This window comes from Odocoileus virginianus, chromosome 4 (genome assembly GCF_023699985.2).
Source record: "Odocoileus virginianus isolate 20LAN1187 ecotype Illinois chromosome 4, Ovbor_1.2, whole genome shotgun sequence".
In the NCBI taxonomy this organism is placed as follows: Eukaryota; Metazoa; Chordata; class Mammalia; order Artiodactyla; family Cervidae; genus Odocoileus; species Odocoileus virginianus.
The window spans coordinates 58,465,403-58,484,295 of record NC_069677.1 but is presented as its reverse complement, the minus strand read 5'-3'; the positions used below and the strand labels follow the sequence as shown (position 1 = coordinate 58,484,295).

At 38.3% G+C, this 18,893-nt stretch overlaps 1 long non-coding RNA gene across 1 annotated transcript in view; it reads right to left on the bottom strand.

Moving 5' to 3' along the window:
* LOC139034673 (uncharacterized) overlaps positions 1–18,374 on the bottom strand; it is a 68,350-nt gene extending 49,976 nt beyond the window's left edge. Inside the window, exon 1 of the long non-coding RNA XR_011487164.1 lies at positions 18,215–18,374. This is a non-coding gene — a long non-coding RNA (uncharacterized lncRNA). The remainder of the gene's footprint in view (positions 1–18,214) is intronic.
* Positions 18,375–18,893: the final 519 nt, after the last annotated feature.

The following is an 18,893-nucleotide window of genomic DNA, read 5'->3' as shown; positions in this document are numbered from 1 at the left end:
TATCTGTTTACTAAGTGCAGTCTCCTGAGTCCAAGAAATGAATTTATGCTCCTTTTACCAGTATCCAAGAATGGAAACTATTTAGTATCAAATATATTATACTTAAAAGGCTCCTTTTTTTTTTTTTTGGTAATTCTTAGTTACTACTTCCAGAAAGAGGCCAAAGTTCAAACAGTAAGTAATAAAATAAACTGCCATTTATACTGAAAATTATCAAAACACATGATCTAATAAAAGATCATTTCCCCACACTTCCATCTTATACATGAATTAAGCAAGAAAGAATATTCCAAATGGGCTTTGAAGAACGAGGTGTATCATGTTAGTAATACCATTTCATAAACGTTTTTGAATGGGAAAAAGATTTTTTTAAATTCTATCTAAATACCAGCAGCATGAATGACATTACAGCTTTCCAATCAGTAAGACTTACATTTTACAAAGTTTTCTGAAACTATGTTATCCCCAAATTCAACTAGAACACAGAACTATTGAATATACAACAATCTTACAACATAGACTATAAACAAATATTTTTAGAAAAGATGATAATATAAATGAGAAAGGTTAAAATTTACTTTGAAATTACAGAATGTTTTTAAACATAGGCATCAGGGCTTCCCTGGTGGCACAGATGGTAAAGAATCTGCCTGCAACGCAGGAGACCTGGGTTCCACCCCTGGGTCGGGAAGATCCCCTGGAGAAGGGAATGACTACCCACTCCAATATTCTTGCCTGGAGAATTCCATGGACGGAGGAGCCTGGTGAGCTACCGTCCATGGGGCCGCAAAGAGTCAGACACAACTGAGTGACTAACATTTTCACTTTTTATATTCAGATAAAATGTAAATGGTCAGATGAATTACCTGCCTTTCTGGCAGGATTCAGCCACAAGTTGCATTATTATAATCAATATGATACACGGGTTCAAGTGGTAGGTGCTTTTTTGCTTTATCCTCTATCCAACCCTGTGCTATAAGTATAATCAGTTCCATTTTACAGATGGGAAAACTGTGTCACCGACTGGTTAAGTAAAGTTTCAAATTTATACAGATTTTTCTGTGTCTCATTTGTCCTTTTTATTTTGTTTATTTATATTTTACTGAAGAATTCTATAGAGATTTGTAATTAAAGTCACAGCCACGTAGCACAGCTAAATGCAAACTTTGTCTTCAAGTGTAGATACTTTCACCATACCCCTCTGCCGCCAAGGACAGCTTCATATTTATGGAATAAATCAGAAAGGACACCTCATTTTCTAAAGTTTAACTAACAATGAACTAAACAAATTCTAAATCCATCCAACCTAGGTTAAAATAAAAAATGGCATCTAGTGGAAAATTCGAGGTATTTAAAGTTATGATCTGTGTCCCAATCTTTTGCCCAATACCTACTAGGTAAAAAATCTAAGAAAAATCACTTGCCTTTCTCTTTTGTAAAGTGGAGATAATAGTATGCCTGATGTTTCTACCTCGCAATATTGTTTAGAGAAACAAAAATATATAGTACACTTCTGTGCAAGTTGTAAAAAGAATTATACTGCACCAAATTAATTTCTTTGCATAATCTATTCAGATTCTCTCTCTCTCTCTGAATGTGAAAACTTTCAAAATTTTAGTAGTATTAATCTCAAAAGAACCAGGTTGAAAAAGTCCTATAAGCTGAAATGTTGTTATATTATAGGATTTATTTTATACTAAAGTGAATAATTTAAATCCACTTAGTATGTGCTCATCATAGAATACAACTAAAGGCAATATTTATATAGCATACATAAAGGGTATCGAAAGTGTCAATTTTTTTTTTTCTTAGCATCTATTATGTGTTAACCACCTGCTTAATAGTGGTGCTAGATTACACAGGTAACATTTTGCTTTTGCAAAGATAAATGAGATTCAGCTTCTAACACTGATAAGATAGTGATCTCCTGGATAAATTGAAAAAACAGCCAGTGCTAATACAAGGTGAAAAGTGCTAAAATCAATACATGAAATGGAAAGTTCATTGACCTGACTCCATTCTGAATATATTTTCACTTCATATTCTTATATAGTTCTTTCTGATCCTTCAGAGACCATTATCTCTGTAATTGCTGGTCATTGATTCCTAATTAAACTCAGTGTATGCAAATTAATTGAACATTGTTTGCAATAAACATCTCCAAACCGAAGCTAACATTATTTGGCATGATCAGCAATCCTTGACAAGAAACACATATTTCCTAGCAGCAAGGTGATTTAGAGTGTTTTCAGGTCAATCAGATTTTTGCTCTGTTAACTTCTACTGTTCTCACACTAAATCCCATAAGTCACACCAGTAATATCTTAGAGTCAACAACTCTCTTAAGCATTTATGTATCCGGGGCTGCAAAATGATCTGAAAACTATATGGACATTTTTAACAGAGCTAGATGCTTCCTGTAGTTAAAATATAAACAAATAAATAAAACTTCATACAGTAACCACCACCATAAGGGCACGCAACAAAAGCCAGGATGTTCTGCAAGGCAAATATCCATTCAAACCTGGGAGGTTTCCAGAGAAGATCTGCAATAGTCTTCTGTCATACACAAAGGTCAGAAAAATAACCACTTAAAACTAGAATGTCTTTATTCAATTTAGGTGCCATTTGACCACAAATGCTCTGTCTGTGTGAGAAAACTGAAGAAATAAATCACGCTTCTTTCTCTTAATGGCTGTTTTCACTGGCCAGTGCTTGGCAATATAACTCAAGGCCCAGATTGAATTTCACTTTGGGGCAACTACATTTATCATGATTCCACAGGCAGGTACTGTGGCCATTTGGTTTTGGCACAACGAAAAAATTGCTCTTTCAATGGGATTTGTTTTGTTATGGTGTATGGAGGGGGGTGGATCACAATGGTATACTCTTATACAGAAGATGATACTGTAAAGATTTTTCAATGAGTAGTAAAATATTCAGCCAGGCATAGCTGACAGTAAAATGGGGTGTTTCACAAGTCCACTAGTTAATTCAGTACCAGTGTTTGTCATGCATGATGTTGGTCACTAAAAACCAAATCCATCACACCAATAAAGGAAAAGAATTCAGCTAAAACACTGGAGTTAAAAACTCATTGCTTTTATTCTGCCTTGCAAGTTTATATTTTGGAAGTATTCATTCATCAGTATATACTGAATGCTTATTCTATGCAATGCATTGTGTTAGGTGTAAGAAGTAATACATTGAATAAGGCAAAATGCCAGCTCTCGAAAGTCTGGACTATACAGAATACTGATCAGAGAGACATTACCGTTAACACATAAATGGGTGGCTAATGAGAATGGAATGTATCAGGTATTTAACAGAATCTTTTTTTCTGTAGCCTCAGTCCTTTTTGTGACTCAGATTGAGGGTTTCCAGGCCAGCGTTTATCTCTCATAAGCAAAATAGATTCTAGAGAGGAGCAGGGAATGAACTCTTGTATTTGGGACCCAGTTTCTCTACTCACTATGTGATTTGCGGCAGTAACTTCAAATTTTAGGAGTCAATTTACATTTTAAAATTAGAAAAGAATAGTACCTATATCTACTGGGTAGTCGTGAATATAAAATGAATAACGCATATGAAAATACTTTGCGAGGAGACAGAGTAGACTGCCAACTGAGACACAAATGCTATTTGTTGTTGTTGTTGTTATTAATGAATCCTCTGGGCCAAATAAACCCCTTATAAAAAAGCAAGCCATCTTAAAAGAAAAAAGCCATAAATCATGTAAAATAGAACTTCCTCCCTGCCTTCCCATGAGAAAACTATATCTGAGCAGTTTCAATTTATCCCTAACCATGTAAAAGCAAATAGGCCTGACCCAATTCAAACTCATGAAACTGGAGAAACCTCTGCCCCAGGCCTTCTCTTCTTGATTTGGGGCAAGTTTTTTGAGTATCAGTTTCTGTCCCTGGAAAATGGAACTAAAAACACGGACAGAGAACTACTGAACTATAGAGACACCAAACGAAAAGGAGTGTGTAAAAAAAAGCATAAGGTCCTCTGCCAGCTTCATAGTAGGTCCTCTATAAATGTCATTCAGGTCCAACCCCAAAACAATGAGTTCCAAGATTGTCATTAACTCTAATTTAGTTAATCAGCTACCCTTTACTGTTGATGAATTTTACATCAATAGCATTTGCATTTTGACACTTCTAATTACATATAATTTGCTCCCTGTTAAAGGAATTTCAGGCATCAGCAAGCAGGTCAGCAGATACTTCACCAACTCGGAAAGTCTCCTGGAAAGCTGATTCTGAAATCATACTTCTTGATTGTTTTAACGCAGTCTTCAAGACAGTAAACGGTGATGGAGATCATCACGGCTTTCGTCCGGGACTGGGAATCATACGCCCCCCACGGCTCTTTTCTCTTCCCTAAAGCAGGCCCTGGGGCCTCTCTGGTGGCTCAAATGGTGAGGAATCTGCCTGCAGCGCAGGAGACCAGAGTTTGACCCCTGGCTGAGGAAGGCACCTGAAGAGTGGAATGGCCACCCACTCCAGTGTTCTTGCCTGGAGAACTCCAAGGATAGAGGAGCCTGGCGGCTACAGTCCATGGGGCCGCAAAGAGGTGGGCACACCAGACCTCTAACACTTTCAAAGCAGGTCCCATCTCCAAGTAGCCCCAACTCCACTTTTCTTTCTTAGCTTAAGATTCTCTCGTTTCTACTTCTGCATTTTAGTGTATTTTATAGTTGGGTTTTTTTTTCCATCCTGTAACCCTGTGTTGGTTAGGGTTCAGCTGAACATAACAGAAACCACTCTAATGAGATTGAATAGAAAGAGATTTATCACCAGGTATCAGTAGAGAGCAGGCTCTAGAGTAATCTTCCAGCCAACTCTCATTCTTCAGAATCACACTGATCTTCTGTGAGTGGGAAGGAGATCTTGGAGAAATAAAAGCCAGCTGTCTCTATCAAGACCATGCCACAAAATGGATGCCTTGTCCCTTGCCTGCCTCCCTTCATAACTCGAACCTGAATCCCAGCTTGTCAGAATGCGCGTGGTTGGCAGAACTGAACACGTCCAGAAATCTACCCACAGGGCATCTTGGAAATGCAGTGTTTTTGCTTTCTAGCCTCTACAGAATAGGACGAACACTAGACAGGAGCTGGGATATACTGAGATCACTCTACACGTCTGCTGCCAACACTACAGAATGTTTGTGCCTCCTCTATTTTTCTACCATTTTCTGATGGTGGTGGTGGTTTAGTTGCTAAGTTGTGTCCGTCTCTTGAGACCCCCTGAGTCAGTAGCCTGCCAGGCTCCTCCGTCCATGGGGATTCTCCAGGCAAGAATACTGGAGTGGGTTGCCAGTTCCTTCTCCAGGGGATCTTCCCGACCCAGGAATCAAACCCAGTCTCCTGTATTGCAGGCAGATTTTTTACCAACTGAGCAATGAGGGAAGCCCATTTCGATGAGAAAGGACCAAAAAAAGACAATTTGCCGCCAGAATACATCATTTGTTAATGTGCTGTGCTTAGGCGTCCAGGCGAGTCCGACTCTTTGTGACCCCATGGACTGTAGCCCTCCAGACGCTTCTGTCCATGTGGATTCTCCAGGCAAGAATACTGAAGTGGGTTGCCATGCCCGCCTCCAGGGGATCTTCCGAACCCAGGGATCGAACCCAGGTCCTCCGCATTGCAGGTGGATTCTTTACCATCTGAATCACCAGGAAGGCCCTGGATCTTTGACTTCAAGCTTAAGGTCGTTGATTATGTACTTTATTAACAGACGGTGCAGAGCCTGCCTGCAAGGGTCTGACATGACTGAGCGACTAAGCAAGCACACCCGGAGACCTAGAGTCTCTGTGACCTAGAGTCGCTGGTTAGTGTTTGGACCTGGAAAATCCATTTTCTTTATAAACCCTTTGTTTCCCATGTGTGTGAAATGAGGAGATTAGACTCAGTCATTGCTGTGGAAGCATTATTTTTATAATATGCTAATGTATATTACTGTTGCTAGTATAAATAAGTAGCCTTTTGTGTTTGATTAAAAGTGATACACAGGCTCTTAGTATTTTTATGAAAACAATGCTGTTTCCATCAATTCTATTAGACCCGTCTACAGAGGCAGATAGGAACACGCAGCAGTGTGTTTTCCCATGCTGAAGAGGTTTACAGACTCAATGGCTTGACCAAAGGACGCTTTGAAAAGTCTTCTCTATTTTTTTCTGTCCCAGTCTCTCCAAAGTACTTGGTAAAACAATCAGCTCTTTACCCGTTTGTAACTACCTTCCGAACTCCCACAGCAGACACAGAGAGGCTAGGAGGAATCATTTCAGGGAGCGTCACGGTGTTTGGGAGCCGGCGCGGTAGGCAGGGCCTTTCAGTCTGGCGTGTTCTTGCTGAGGATCCAGGCCAAGAGGCCTGGCCTCTGAAGGGTGTGTTCCCACGGTAACTCCAATTTTTCACCCTTTTATGGAGTCACCCTCATGACTCTAAACATACGATAAAGACAAACGTCTTAGTTAGCTTGGGCTACTGCAATGAAATATCATAGTCTAGATGGCTTAAACAACAAACTTCTATTCTTCACACTTCTAAAAACTGGAAAATCTGAGATCAAGGTGTCAAGAGATTTAATGTCTGGTGAGAACATTCTTCCGGGTTTGTAGAACATCATCTTCTCATTATATCCTCACACAGCAGAGAGCAGAGACCACCCCTTTCACTTTTCTTCTTATAAAGGGACTGGGGCCAATCATGAGGACTCCATCCTCATGGACTGAACACATCCCAAAGGTCCCAGCACCCAATACCATCACACTGGTTATTAGGATCTCAACATATGAATTTGTGGGGTGAGGCTACAAATACTTAGCCCTTAGTAATACCCATTCTGCTATTTCTACTAACACTGTATAAACATAGTTTAAATGGGTTACATCAATATAAACAAATTGATTTATACCTTAGATGGTTTTTAAAAAAGCAATACACCAAACTCCCTTGATGCTAACCCCACTTAAAGTATAAAACTCATCATCAGAAACAAAACTTTTGTGTATTTGCTTGTTTGATTGGTTGTTGAGCTTTGAGAGTTCTTCATATATTCTGGACAAAGTCTTGTCAGATATTTCATTTGCAAATATTTTCTCCAATTATGTAGCTTCTCTGCATCCTCTTAGCAGAGTCATTTATAGAGCAAAAATTTTTAATTTTGATGAGATTAAGTTTATCAATTTTCCCTTTTATTGATTTTGTTTTGAGGGCATGTTAGAACTATTGATCTAGCCCTAAAACTTGGGGTATTATCTCATATCTTTTCTAAAAACTTTATAATTTTACATTTAAGTTGATCCATTTTAACTTAATTTATGTATAGGGTGTGAAGTTTACATGGAGATTCAGTTTTTTGCCTATGGATATCCAAAAGCTCTAGAACCATTTGTTGAAAAATGCTGTCTTTTCTTCACTGAATTGCATTTGCACTTCTGTTAAATATCACTTGGGCGTATTTGTACGGGTCTGTTTCTAGGTACTCTATTCTGTTCCGGTTATCCATCCCTTTGCCAATACCACCAAATCATAATTACTGAACCTATGTAGTAAGATTCCCCCCACTTTTCTTGTTTCAAATGTTTTTGCTAAGTTCTTTTCAAGTCCATACAAATGTTAGAATCTCTCTCTCTCTCTCTCTATATATATATATATATACATATATACATATATATTTATTTATTTATTTATAAACTTTGCTGCTGTTTTGATGGGAATTACATCTGCAGTGAAATCCTCTACCACTGAGCTACACCCCTAGACTGTGTTATTTCCATATATCAATCTGAGGCGAACTGACATCTTTACTGTGCTATCTCCCAATTCAAGAACATTTATTTAGGTCATTTCTATTTCCTTATATGATGGTTTTAAGCTTATAAATCCTATAGTATATGTTATGTTAGATATACACCGTTTCATTTTTTGAATGATTTTAAATCATATTGTGTTTTTAATTTCTGTCCACAGTTTTATTGTTAGTGAATAAAAACAAATTTTTAACATTGATTATGTTTCCTATGACCTTGCTGAACTCACTATTTAGTTATAGCAGGTTTTGGAGGTGAGGTTGTTTGTTTTTGTTTTTTGAACTCCATGACATATCTTATGTAGACAATTATGTCATCAGCAAATGAGAGAGTTTCTTGCTTTCCAATCTGTATGCTTTTTATTACTTTTTCTTTCCCATTGTGCTGGCTAACACTTCCAGTATTATATTGAATGCAAGGTGAAAGCAGACATCTTAGCCTTGTTCCTGATCCTAGGGGAAAATTATTATGTGTTTTGTGGATGATCTTATTTGAACAAAAGACACTGTCTTTTTCAGTCTTGTATGAGATCCTGCCAAACGCTGAATGTAGGAGCAGACAGTAGAATCTAGCTACCTTCTATTAAGTTAGATGTTAAAGAGATTAGCAAAACTGTGAAACAGTGCTACACTTCTACTTCTTGTTTTGCAAACTATAGTAACTGTCTATAAAAACATGCTGTTTTATTTTTAATGAATTAATAAATGTTTTAAATTTTTATCAGTTTTCATTTTTGATATGGTAAATCAACAGATATATGCCAAATAAATACAAAGTCTTTGGAGTCCTCAATAAATTTTAAAAGCACGAAGTGGTCCTGAGACAAAAATGTCTGAGAACCATTTCTATAAGCTAATAGACATCTTTAAATTTTACTAGAGCTGGTGTTTAATTTCTGACAAATGTCCTGCATATAGGAATGGTACTGGAAGACATAATTTCTATAAATATGTATGTGAGTCACAATTACAGATTTTTTTCATGATTCTTATTAGCTTTTTCTTGAAAGTCTGTGTTGTTCTTCACTTGCGGCTAATAAAGGGCAACACAACCAAAGCCGAAAATTCCCTTTTGGAAACTTTACACAGAGTTACACATACTCAGCCAATACTGAATGCTTGTTGTGTGCACTGGGTTTACAGTGGTAAAGAAAACAGACAGAAATCATTTGCTTTCATGAATCATGTCTTCCAATTGCAAGAAAAAAAAATTAATCAGCAAGTAATATTGTACCAGGTACACTGTAGGACAAGTGGGCATAGAAACTCGAGCCAGTTATGGCTTTTCTTGCTCTGGGGCTAAAAAGTTCTGCCTCTTCTAGAATTAAAGCCAGGAGAAAAGCATATTTCTACTGCCTGGGTACAAATATGAAAGAGAATATGCAGATCCTCACTAGATGAAAGTGCTTTCCTTCACTTTTTCTCAACGCTTCTTCCTTCGCTTCGCCTTGTGTGGAACTCTTATAAGCTTGGGGCATTGCTGTCAAGGTTTCTTCTTATAAGGAGTGAAATCTGTGTCACTTCCCTGGAGCATGTTACTGACTCCTACTCTTAGGGGAGTCTTAAAAAAAGACATTCATTTACATCAGGAAGTTATCCATCAACTTTTCCTTATCCTTTGACTGCTTTAATGATGATACACGAAACAGGCCCACATTTTTTAATAAATAAAAATAGAAATCTTGTAAAGAATTTGTTTCCTGCTGACTGTGAGAAACAGGATCCTAGGTGGCATGGTGGCTTTATTTGTTTGCATATCGTCTTGTTTAGAGATAAGGAGAGCTACTGGAAATCACTCTCATGCAAGGCTAATGTCACAGCACATGGAACCCTATAAGAATCAGCAATGTGCAAGCAAGAGCGCAGAAGGCCTCTGAGCTTAATAAGCAACTGCCTTAAATTATTCTATCAAGTTTTTTTTTTCCCTTAGTTTTTGTGCATCCGTTAACATAATCATCTTTTTCATTTCTGGAACACCCTCAGAAAAGCACATGTTGTTTCCTTCAGTGATGATCTAGTCTGGCGGGTAGATCTTATGTTTATAACACTACTCTGCAAACATCTTCACTAAGCTCTTGGACGTGCTTAATTGTGTGAGTGAGAACATTTTAAGTGATAATAATTTGGCATAATTCATGCAGTAAGGAGAATGTTGTTAGAAATTGTTCTTGACTGGTCATTTTCTTTACCTTCTATAATTAAAGCAACCTTCCTCTTCTTTCACATATTCCCCTTCTTTCCCATAAACACAGGATCAGTGGTGACTTCTTGCCTAGGTTTTCTCATATATTCATTTGTCAGTTATGTGTGACTCAGATGTTTTTCTGAATATACTTAGATGTGAAATGTATTAAGTGGTTATGGCTCCATGGAAATAGAGCCATGTTTTTTCTATTGACAAACTTTTACTTCAGAGACTACTATTTCTTTCTCCCCCCCCACCGCCCCCGGGGCCCTTTTCAGGGAAAGTTGGCCACTTTGTGATTGGAAGAAGGAGAAAACAAACAAACAAAAAAATTAATCTGGCTACTTCAGATAAGAGGTTCTCTGGACGCCTTGCTGAGAAGATGGCATAAAACCTGAAATCTAAAAAGGGCCAGCCAGGCAGAAGAAACAGCAAGTGCAAAGGCCCTGAGGTACCAAGGTGGGATGAGCTTGGTTTGTTACAGGAATAGCAAGGAGAGAAGTGTGGCTGGAGCTGAGTGGCCTAGGGAAGAGAAGAGGGGCCTGGGGGAAATAGGTTTTTTTGGCCATGCTGAGAGACCGGATTTGATCTTTAAAGTGATGGGGTGTCACTGGAAGGAATTTGATCCATCAGTCATCAAACACCTGTGGAATCTTCCTTCAAAATACATCCTCAAGAATCATTCTAAAGAATCCCTACCTGCAGCTTAAGGAGATGCCATAGGCAAACCTGGGAGCCTCCAAGGACTGCCTCATCTAACGCCCCTTGTTTTCCAGAATTTCAGGGAGGGCCATGGCCAACCCCCAGCCATGGAACAGAGGGGGAAGAAGAGCCCAGGCTTCTGGGTTCCTACCAGAGGGGCCTGCCTGACTCTTCTTGTTCCATCCTGCACATCACATTATTGCACCCATCCTTCCGTCATCTTCCACTTTAATCTCATTTCCGAATCCTGCATCCCTTTATTCCCCATCCCCAATTCTGAGTGGGCCCCCGCTGAATCGAGAAGCATGGAGGAGAGGGGATTTGGGAATGTAGGTGAGGTGGTCTCTGCTTCTCTTGCCTCTGATGCCAAAATCCACTCATTAAAATCAAACAACGGCTGGAGCTGATGGGGCTGCCTGAGTGCCTCCCCCAAGGCCCTGGATCCCTCTCCCTTCCACACACCTCTTTCCCCATGACCCACCCTCCACTAACCCCCTGCACCTTCTTCCGGGATCCTTCCTCCTGACCTGCTCCTCCCATCTGCCGTGACCCCTTCCTTCTCCCTCTCCCCTCATCAGCCACCTGGGTCCTGCACAGACCCCTGCTGCTCCTTTCTCCCCAGCCCTCCCTCTCTGCTCTTCATCCTCGCCCTGCGCCCAGGCACCCCAGAATCTCCTTCCGTATTTGATGTCTCTGGCCAACCCCATTTCCCTGCTCCTCCCCCAGAAAACACCAGAGAGGAGGAAGAGATGTTGCTATTCCTCCATCCCCACATCAGCGAGGCTGGGGGGGCTCCCCTTGACCATCCCTCCCCCCACCAGAACTCCGTATTTCTGTCCCCAGCTCTGGTCAGTGACTGCTGTTTCAGAAAGGGTCTGAACTTATGTCTTCCTAGTGGCTCAGCTGGTAAAGAACCCGCCTACAATGCGGGAGACCTGGGTTCAATCCCTGGGTCGGGAAGACCCCCTGGAGAAGGGAATGGCTACCTGCCCTGGTATTCTGGCCTGGAGAATTCCATGGACGGTATCCATGGGGTTGCAAAGAGTCAGACACGACTAAACAACTTTCTTTCACTTTCCACATCCCTGTAGTCAGTCATTCCTGTGAAATATTTATTGAGCTTTATTCTGTGTCAGTCACTAAGCATGATTCTGGGTGTCCAGTGCTGATAACACATAGCAACCATGACTCATTTACATAGTTATTCATTCTCTATAGTCCTTATTTTCATATCATGCTCAAAAGATACCCGGGATGTATTCAACTGTGGCCCCTGTGGTCAGAGGTCAGAGCTCCATCGCTGCTATTGTCCTGTTTTAGATAACGGAAAACGATATAAACTTAGATCATTGAAACTATGTAATTTTAAATTCAATTTAGATAACTGAAAATATATAAATTTAAAATTTTCAAATTAAAAAAACAAATAAATAACTGGACTTTCATGTAAGATTTCATTTAAAGAGTTGTAAAGCTGACAGAACCCTTTTCTCTGTCATAAACAAACTAGCAAGATAAAAATATTTTTCCTAAAATCAATTTTTCCTATATTAACACAAGACGACGTGCCAGATGATAAAATGGTAACCCAGAGAATTCATTTAAATAGGAGAGAATTAAATTAGGGATTCTCAAAACTTTTCATTATAGAACCCCAAACTCTTATTGAAGATCTCAGAGAGTTTTTCTTTATAAGTTATGATCTATCAATGTTTTTTATATTAGTAATTGTTTTCATATCTGAGGAAATTTAGAAATATTTATTTAATCCAGTTCCATGGAATTCTACAGGCAAGAACTGCCATTCCCTTCTCCAGGGGATCTATCTGACGCATCCAGCCAGGGTCTCCTGAGTTTCAGGAAGATTCTCTACCACCGGAGCCACCAAGGAGGCCCAGTTATTTAACAATTCATTTAAAAACAAATGTCCACATTAACATACCTTTTTGTGCTAATATACATAAACCAAAAAATAACTGTATCTTTCTAAACAAAAAAATTAGTAAGTGGTTTATTTTGCACTTTTGCAAGTCTCCTGAAGGCAGTACATAATGGAAGAACTGCTGGATTCCTAATTCCTGTGCAATATCATATGTCATATAGCCTCTGGAGTATGTCACTACAGGTTCATGAAAGAATAAGAACAAAAATGGCAAAAAGTATCCTAGTTTAATTCTGAACAAAATTTTGAACTATGGACCCAATGAAAATGTCTCAAAGGACTCCTAGGAGTGGTCAACCACACTTTAAGAACCACTGACTTAAGAGCTATTTTAGAAAACAGCTGAGCCACTCAAGGTTATAAAATATACTATATAATAGAAAATAATTTCAAAAGAACAAATATTTTCCATAAATGTAAAAGTACAGGTATATAAGCTCCAAAACCAAGGATATACTATATGTAGATGACATGGTTTTCCACATATAAAACCCCAAGGAACCTATTACAAAAACTCCTAGACAGATGAAGCTATTTTAGCAAGATTGCAAGATACAAGGTCCAACACATACACACACACACAAAATCGCTCATATTTCTATATACTAACAACAAACATATGGACACCAAAGTTACCTCACAGTATCATTCTTACATTTGCTTCAAAGAAAATTAAATACTTTGATACGAAATTTTAAAAAAAAAAAGTACAGGTTCTGTATTATCAATACAAAATGCTGATGAAAGAAATAAAAAAACAACCTAAAGACAGACACATAATCTGTTCACAGATTTGAAGATGCTGCAGGATTAAAGGGTTAATTCTCCCGAAACTGATACACAGGCTTAATGCAATTCCCTTCAAAATTTTGGCAGATTTCTGTAGACATAGACAATCTTATTCTGCAAAGATTATGAAAAAGCAAAGGGCCCATAACCACTTAAAACAAGTCTTCAAAGGAAGAATAAAGTCGGAATCATGCTATACAATATTGTCAGACTCCAGAGCTCCAGTACTCAGGACCATGTGTTCCTGGGATAAGAGAAGACAATGCAACAGAATAGAGAACCTAGAAACAGTCCCACACAAGTATGTCCAAGTGATGCTGGCAAAGATGAAAAATCAGTTCAATGAAAGAAGTATAACCTTTTCAACAAATGGTGCTGGGAAAGTAAGATATCCATAGACAGGCAAAACCTTGACTTCAACTTCACACCTTGTGCATGGAATCATGAGCTTAAAACATAAAACTATAAAACTTTTAGAAAATGACAAAGAAGAAAACCTTTGGTACTTAGAAACAGGCAAAGAATTCTTAGACTTGACAACAGAAGTCATGCTCACAAAAAAAAAAACTGTACTTGGAAGTTGAAAGCAGTTGTACTTGTAACAGCCAAAATCAGAAACAACCCAGAAAACTTTCAATGAGTAACTGGCTAAACAAACTGTGAGGCCTCCATACCATGGATTGCCCCTCAACAATAAAAAAGAACCCATCACTGAAACCATCACAACCTGGTTTGATATCAATGATATTACACTGAATGAAAATGCCAATCTCACCAAGTTACACCATAAATGATTCCACTCATATCATTCTTGAAATAACATACTTATAAACATGTAGAATGGATTAGTGATTGCCAAGTGTTAGAGGTAGAAAGAAGGGAGATAGATATGCTCATAAACGGCCGCATGAGCACGCTTTCTGATGATGGAACAGTTTTATATCCTGTTGTCATGGTACTTGAGCTGTGTGCTTAGTCGCTCAGTCATGTCCAACTCTTTGGACATGCGTGACAGGCTCTGTCAGGCTCCTCTGTCCATGGGGATTCTCCAGGCAAGAATACTAGAGTGTTTGCCAAGCCCTCCACCAGGGGATCTTCCCAACCCAGGGATGGAACCCAGGTCTCCCACATTGCAGAAGGATTATTTACCCTCTGAGCCACCAGGGAAGCCCATCATGGTGGTTACGCAAATCTAAACAAGTGATAACATTGCATAGAACTACACATACACATGCATATGCACACACACATTCACAAATGTATGTCAAACTGATGAAATCCAAATAAGCTCTGTGGATTGTGCCAATGTTAAGTCCCTGGTTTTTTATATTCTACGATACTTAAGCAAGAAGTTATCATTGGAGGAAACTGGTTGAAAGGTATGTGGGACCTCCATGTACATTTTTGCTACTTTCTATGAATCTGTAATTATTTCAAAGTAGAAAGTTAGAAAACAATAACTAAAACCTCAGAGTGGAGAACTCACAAAGCACATCTGCAGAGAGGGGCCTCAGGGCCTGTGAGCAGTTCAGCAGACGGGCCGTGTTTCTAGCATGCAGTCTCTACGGTTAGGCCAAGACAAGACTCACCATCACGGGAGGAAGTATCAGCACCCAGGGGCGGAGTGAGCGCACTGGTATAGTCAGAGCGTGAGCGCACCACTGGTTACTTTGCTTCAGTTCCTTTGTCAGCCGTCATCCTAGCCTAGTGCACGCAATTTTCTCCAATTTCAAAAGAGCTTCAGCTAATTTTACGCTGATTTTTCGATCATATAATTATACATTCAATGTCCAGACCCAACTCTGAAGTCACTGATTAATCAGAGTAGTGTTTATGTTTTTAAATCAAAAGATCTAGTGTCTTTGAAGGTTGATGGTCCAAATGGGCCATTACTATGATAACTAAAGTTATTAAAAACTAATCAGATAAAAATGATAAAATGCTGACAACCAAATTTGAATTAATTTCAATAAAACAAATATTATTTTATAAACTACTTCCAGGCCAGCCAGCATGTATTGCTACAAGCCTGGATTCTCAGACTTGTAAACCACTGACTGCAGCATTGTTTCCAGAGATGTAGTGTGTGGTCTTACTCTTCAGAAGTAACTGGCTGTGACATGCATCTCAAAAACATGCATTAAAGATCTGTTTTGTCTAAAAGAGCTGATGTCTAGAAATTAAGATATTAGTTATTTCCTTTTCTTTCTACCAAAGGAGTGTAGAAATGCCAAAATGTCAGAAACTGTTCAACAAAATGATGGTGTTAACCTCAAGAGAACAAAATTCAGTTCACCAGTTGGGTCTTCTTATTCTTTGACTGGTGTTGTGAAAATCAGCAGTCTCTTCTGCAATTTTAATGAAGCTTTCTTTTAGAAAGAACTAACTGCTAATTGTAATCCATACCAGTTTACAAAAAACTTATTTAAAATGCTTTAATTCAGTGGCCTTTGAAGTTTTGTGTGTTGATATTTACATACCAGTAGACACCTTCATACATAAGCATGAAAGTGCATTCATACACAAGCATACTGATACAGAAAATATATGACCTTTGGATATAAGTTATGAGTTTGTGAAAGGACACACCATGACTAATAGTAATTGAAATAACAATAAAAATTCATTTGTGACACAACATCATGGTCTCAGGAGTCAGAGGGTGAAGGTGCACTTGGAATCAGAATGTTTCTTCCATTAGTCTTAGCAAGTGTTTGGATTTTTGAACTTTTAATGTTCTGACTTTGAGTACAATATATTTTAATTAACTTATCCCTATATTCTAATAATATAAACACTTTAATAGAGCAATAAAGCCTGCTTCTCTACATCACTTCAGTTCGACCAAAAGCTGGTTGGTGTAAACAGCTAACAACATACTAGATATAAGTGTAGAGACAAAGAAATAAAAAGACCAGGCCCGTATTTTGAAATGTCTACAGTTTTTGAATTGACAGTATTAAAAAAGGAACTCCTAGCCATGAGGGACGGAGAGTTCCTGCTTTGCTAAAGGACCTGGACTGAGTGTCACTTCAAGTTCAGTGTCATGGCTAGCCCTAAAGAAGAAGTGTCAGATAATCAAACAGACAAATATTAGATAAAAATTATTTGGCTTTCTTTTACCAAGACTAGAGTTAGTTTGCATTCAGGATAAATGCACAAGGTTTACAAACTTAAATCGAGATGATATCTCAGAAGCTTCATGCATTTTACTATCACATGCCAACAAAGTTAGTGTATAACTGTCAGGTGACAGAAGCTTTACACAGTGAACTGCTGTGTGGCCAGGGCTGGTTACTTCCTTTGTCATATCTAATACAAAACCTCTTTCACCATAAATAAAATGTGATTAGACCAAGTCTTCCCACAGTATGTGGAGGGGAGAGTAAATGCACAATGAGCAAAATAAATGCAGCAGAACATGGGCTGCAAGTTCCTAATTGTTGCTTGGCAGTAAAATATGTGTATACAATAATAATGACACTGTATTACCATCAAGAGCAATGAGGCTCCTATACAAGGGAGGAGTTCATTAAAGTGCCAAGAAACCATCCTGGCAGTATAGATGAGGCCCCCTCCTGTATCATCAGAGATAGGGTAGGAAACAATGGGCCTGGCATCTGTACCTGATGCTGAGGTCCCAGGGGCAGTGCTGGCTCCACCAGCAGCAATACAGTGCTGCTTTCTTTCATAATTATGACATAATCTAATGTGAAGGATTTCGGTTACCATGATATTTGGGTTACCATGAGAACAGCCTGGAAATATTTGGCTTGGTAATGCTATCATATACTTGTTTATAAGATATATGATTCATGTGTTTTATAAATTCAATTCAATAACAAAAGGTATAATGTTTTATTAAATTACACTATTTTCCTCCCTTTTGGCTAAGGTTTCTTTTTCTTACAAAGACATGAAGAGAAAAAGGAAGAAAAATCTACTTAAAGATTATAGGACATGTATAAACTTATTCTGCATCTAACCAGGAAACCAGGAAAAGGTTCAATGGGCTTGAATCCCAGTGTTGACAATGGGAACTTGGAAGCCATCATACCAATGTATGACTTCATACTACGTTTAATGAAGTATAACAGATTTAATTTCACTTTGATATTTTCAGGGTTTCTGATTATCTCCAGCAAAAGGAAATTAATTAATAAAGCTGTCCAAATTAAGTCATTTTTGCTGATATTCCTTGAGCACTAAAGAACAGCCTTTCTTCCTAAATCATCTAAAATGAACATAAATTGCAACAAGGAGGGAAAAATCTTTTACGAAAACCAGAATGTGTGTTTCCATAAAAATTCAATGTGACCATCAGTTCAGAGTAGTTATTAGATGGCTGGCTTGCTATATAAGAAAATAAAATGGAACATGTTATATGATATGCCAGTTTTACTAACAGATATAATCCATTATGCATCCTTTGTGAAAGAAATCATCTCTGCACTTATTCCAAAGTTCTTTCGTAAGGGAATCGAAATCTGCTCTCACAGATAAGCTTAAAAAAAAAATGCTTTCTTAGAAAAACCTAAGGACTCTCACACCGTACATTTTTGATGAATTAGTAAGTCTTGGTAAAGCTTAAATTTACTTCATTAATTCAAGTAATTAATGAACTGACAACTAGATATTGTGCTGAATTGAATATTCAAAAACATGATACAGACATCTTGAAATGTAGACATTCTTTTTAAAGAATAAGAACTATTAATAGTTTGAAATAGTAATAAACAAATAGGAAATACCTTAAGCAGTAAGAAATATGAGATATACCTTGCTGGAAAGCAAAAGAAGGGGTGGCAGATGATGATGAGATGGTTAGATAACACTGCTGTTTAATATACGTGACATTCCCTAGGAGAGAAAATCCTATGAGTTCTCATCACAAGAGAAACATTTAATTTTTCTTATTATATAAGATGTATGGATGTTAATTAAGTTTATCATGGTAATCATTTCACCATATATGTAAGTCAAACCATTACTCTATACACTTTAAACTCATACAGTAATATATATATCAATTATACCTCAATAATACTGGGGAAAAAATCGGAGTACCAGAGAAATGAGATCTAGGCAGAGAACACTGGAGATTTACAGATTTGCTCAAGTCTATAGCTAAGTATCACTCTGCATATGCATGAGAGGAAACTAACTGGGACTGAAGCCAGAATCCGTGGAAAATATCAGGACAAAAAATTGCCAGAGAGAACACAGGACTGGGAATAAGGTCACCACTTAGAGGGAGACCTTTTCATAAGAATACAGACTTGATCAGTTCAGTTCAGTCACTCAGTTGTGTCCAACTCTTTCAAATGCTATGGACTGCAGCACATCAGGCCTCCCTGTCCATCGCCACTCCCAGAGCTTACTCAGACTCATGTCCATATAGTTGGTGATGCCATGCAACCATCTCATCCTCTGTTGTCCCCTTCTCCCGCCTTCAATC